The sequence below is a fragment of the Callospermophilus lateralis genome, chromosome 10, assembly GCF_048772815.1.
Source record: "Callospermophilus lateralis isolate mCalLat2 chromosome 10, mCalLat2.hap1, whole genome shotgun sequence".
NCBI lineage: Eukaryota > Metazoa > Chordata > Mammalia > Rodentia > Sciuridae > Callospermophilus > Callospermophilus lateralis.
In genome coordinates, this window is record NC_135314.1 from 75,973,057 (window position 1) to 75,977,842 (window position 4,786).

The following is a 4,786-nucleotide window of genomic DNA, read 5'->3' on the forward strand; positions in this document are numbered from 1 at the left end:
TTAAAAATTATTGATGACTCCAAAGAGCTTTTGTTTACATATGTTTAGCTATCAGTATTAGCTATATTAAAAATTAAAACTGAGAAATTGAAAAAAAGAATCATTTTTCTTTTCAAATAGCAATAGCATGCTTATTCCATATTAAATTATTTTTTGTCTATTAAGAAATAAAATTTTCTATTTCAGAATTGTTTTTATATATAGACATCAAAAAAAAAAAATGCACATGCACAGGAGATTTTTCCAAGGACTAGGAGGTGGAAATAAAACTTAAGGGTAATTAGGAGAACTGAAATTGTTTCAGAGAAATTCTGAGCATTATGCTTCCTTAAATGTCCTTGGTAACCTCTTTAAGTTTTTTATTTGGGAACATGTGGAAACTGTACTGAGACTACTATGTTAATTGCATTTAGTTTCTTGTCCATTATTTGTTTGAGGATGAAAAGATTTGATGATTTCTTTTAGTGCCATAGACTTGTAAACTTCTTGCAAGGAGCTCTGGGCAACCTCAGAAGAGCCAGTTGTTGGAGCATCACACTGTGCAAAGGTTTCAGATGATCTATATGAAATAGCTGGGCCCCTTTTCATTAGCTGCTTCAAATAACAATTCTGTTCCAAAAAGATGAGGCATAGCTGGATCTGCCTGTTCTCCAGACTACAGTGCCAGTCTGAAAACAGCCTGGGTCACGCTCCGATGTCATTGTCTCACCATACGTGAATCAATGGTCCTGTGATTCCACTATGACCTCATCAACTAAAGTCAGCATTAGCAATTAGCCCACTCATGGCACACCTTATCTGAGCATCAATCTCTACAATTTCCTCAATGCTTCTGGGTTCCATGAGTGGGGAGTTAATTCTTTCCTTTGTAGAAGAGACACATCTTTTGGTGTTTGGATCTCAGAGGCTGTAAAACATAGCTGTGTGGCCTAACTGTCCACTTGAAATCATCTTCCTTTAGAGGACCAGTTACTCATGTCCTTGTCATACTCATCCTGGGTGAGAAACACCACAAAGGCAGGAGGAGGTGGAAGTGGCTACATGGGGAGAACCAACATGACTCCAGCAATGCCGACTCAATCCCATGCCCATAGAATACAGAGGAGATGATAGGATAGATAGAGATCACCAATGGGAGTCCAAATGATGGGGCCAAGTGACTGAAAAATACAACTAGAATCATCTTCTCACTGCCTTATTCCCAGGGAGAGGGGATCCCAGCAAAAGTTTTTCCTTCTTTCATTTTTTTTATTAGTTGTAGATGAACATAATACCTTTATTTTATTTATTTTTATCTGGTGGTGAGGATTGAACCCAGTGCCTTACACATGCTAGGCAAGCACTCTACCACTGAACTACAACCTACGACCCCAGGTCTTATTTATTTTTTGGTACCAGGAATTGAACCCAGCATGCTTAACCACTGAGCCACATCCACAGCCCTGTTTTACTTTTTATTTTGAGATACGGCCTCACTAAGTTGCTGAAGTTCTTGCTAAGTTGTTGAGGTTGGCTTTGAACTTGCAATTCTCCTGACTCAGCCTTCTGAGCTGCTGAGGTTACAGGTACATGCCACTGCATCTGGCAAAATACAACAATTTTTAAATAAAAAATAACTATATGTCTCCAAAGTCAGAGAGAGAAGAGCAGCACTAACTTTCATTTTTGAAAATATCCTTCATATCTGACTTACTAAGTAATAACTAGATTCTCAAGTTATTCTGCTTTCAATTTGCTGTGAAATTTTAACATTAAGGTTTACAAAGAAAATACAGCCCAACATAGGTACACAATTAGAAAGGGAGGTATATTTTGATAGCCTTTCAAATGATGGCTTAATTTTTCACTATTACATCAAAATTTAACAAGTAGTGTTGGTTACAATGTAGAATCTAAAGCTGCACTGTGAACATTTCACACTCAGTCATATCCAAATCCATTAGCCCATTGACATGTTGAGTAATCTTTTATCTAGGCTTGATTTTGCAATATCACACAGTGATCATTAGAAAAATGTTTAATTACTCAGATACTTCAGTTGTGGACACATTTCATGTCTAAAAAAAAGATCATACTGCTAATCTCATTAGAAAAGTCTTTGAGGATCAAGAAGCTGTCAAGTTCATTGTGGTGACACAGATTTCCCCAAACTTCCCTTGAAAACTTGAATTTTTATCTTTGGTAACACAAATTATGAGCTGTTTTCCTAAAAGTTATAGGTTTATTTTGTTACTTTGGAAACATTTGGTAATAACCCAAGTCTGAACAACTATAGATTGTCTATTTTTCATTCTTTTAAGTGAAAATGGTGTTTGTAATGAGCAGAATAATGTTGATTTCCTAATCTGGAACCCATTAGTATGTCTACCTCACATGACAAAAGGGTCATTCAGATAAAGTTCAGTTAAGGATTTTTTTTTTTTTTAAAGAGAGGGATATTATACTGGTTTACCTGGGTTGGCCTGTTGTAATAACCAGAGTCCTTATTGGTAAATGTGAGAGGTAGTAGATTTGAGGATGCTATGCTTCTGTCTTTAAAGAAGGAGGAAGCTGGGAATGAGCCAAGGTATTTAGGAAGCCTTCAGAAGATGGAAAAAGTAAGGAATGAACCATCTGATCCTGGAGACTCTAGAAGAACAAGTCCTGCCGATACACTGATTTTAGCCTCATGAGACCCAGGTTGGACTTCTGACCTTCAAAAATGTCTGATAATCCATTTTGGTTGATTTAAGCCATCATGTTCATGTCAGTTTGTTATTTTTGCAATAAAAAATGAATGCAGTATTCCTGAAAAATAGTAATTACATGTAATAAGAATTGTGATACAAAAAAAAAAAGAAAGAAAGAAAACAGTAACTACAACTCATAGCTCCATCATACAGTTCTTTCCCTGAAGAAACATGGCACTTACTATACAATGTACTTCCTATTTTCTCGTAGAATATTTTAAAAAAATGTTGCTCATTGAAGATGTTCAAAATAATCTTTATTGTTTTATCAGGACATTCTCATATAAACCCCTTTTCCCTCTTCCTGTGAGTGTGTGGAGGTGGGGGTAACTTAGTGCCTCTGCCTTGATTTGTATTTGTGCACTAGTGATTTTACTTTCTATTGCTTTTGCACCATCAATGCAAATATCAATGCAGCAGAAGATGATAAATGTTTTAGGATTTGGGTTGGATGGTTTAAGACCTGGTAAACTGCTAGAAAGTATTTAGGAGATACCCAGGAGACCACAGAGTGCTGGTAGAACTACATTTGACAAGCATCTTTTATCTGCCTCTCAGGAAGGAGTGAAAAAAGCCAAAATGTTCTCCATAGGCTGTGACCTCAGACTTCTGGAAAATTCCCACTTCTTTCTAATAGCCTTTTTGTACCAATTAAAAAGGGGTTGTCACTGAGGTAGTGAAGGAGGGTAGTAGGGTTAGCTCTAGAGAGGATGTTACATATTAGGTTTACTGAGTATGTCCCTCACAATTCAGTTCAAGGGCTCCAAATTTTGCAGTGGGGCTCAATACGTTGCAAATGAAAATTCTATTTTCCAAGAGGATTCCTGGTTCTGCTTTTAGCATGAGTTAAATATCACTTTGTATTAGTTTGTAGGGCTGCAGTAATAAAATGCCACAGCAAAGTGGCTTAAACAGAAGGTATTTTTTCCTAATGGTACTGGAGCCTGCAAGTTCAAGATCCATGGGCCAACAAATTCAGTTTCTGGTGAGACCTCTCTGCCTGCTTGCAGACTATCACCTTCTCATTATGCCTGCACATGGCCCATCTCTATGTGTGCATGGAGGGAGGTGAGGGGATCTCTGGTGATAAGGACAATCAGTTCCATAGGATTAAGACTCTCTGCTCATGACTTATTTAACTACAATTACTCCCTTAAAGCCACTGTCTCCAAATACAGTCACACTGGGGTAAGGGATACAACACATGGATTTAGGAGGGTCACTATTTAACCTACCATACTCCCTAGATACTCCCTAGACCATATTGCTCTTTGGAAAAACCAGATATATCCAGGAAACAATGTTGAAGATGTTTTATTATAACCCACTGTTAACTCTGTTCAGAAAGGCAGATGTTTCCCTAAAGAAGTGGAGCAGTAAAGTAGTACAAATGAAAGGCCCTCTGCGGCCCAAGAACACAGAAGATGCTGGATCTTTGTGTTAGTTTCTGTATTTTACCTCCTACATCCTGTGGCTGTGAAATAAATATCACTGACCAACTAATGAAAGGTTTAGGAGACAACTTGGATGTATTTGGTGGTAAAAAAAGTTTCAGGTAAGAAGAGCTGAGCCATCATATCTGCATTTTTAGGTAAGGAGGAGGGTTGTATGGAGTATGGCTCTTGTTTTTTCTTGCTATATGGTGTTAGACACATTAACTATAGCCTCATTTCAATCTTTTCTGAAATGAAGATAATAAAGTATCTAATATTTATTTTGAGGTCTAAATCATCTAACTCTATTTTGGAGTATATTTTGCCTTGTGCCATTTGAGTTTTGATTCCATTTAAAAGAATGTCAACCTGAATACAGGCTAGTGATTACCAGAGGGAAGAGAGTTGGTGATACAGGGGTTTGGATTTGGCCCGCGTATGCCATATGCATGTGCAGAACTATCACATTGAACCCCATTATTAGGTACAATTATTGTGTTAATAAAGTAATGAAAAATTATTAAACAGTTGTCAACTTAAAATACAGACTTTAATTCTGCTATAATCATTAACTTAGAAGGCTTTCAGAGCAAGTGGAGGTAGCCTGACAGTGAGGGGAAGAGT

The 4,786-nt window shown here is 37.2% G+C and overlaps 1 pseudogene; it reads right to left on the reverse strand.

Annotated features, from left to right (window-relative positions):
• Positions 1-328: 328 nt before the first annotated feature.
• On the reverse strand, positions 329-843 carry LOC143408057 (proteasome subunit alpha type-5 pseudogene; annotated as a pseudogene).
• Between the last annotated feature and the right edge of the window lie 3,943 nt (positions 844-4,786).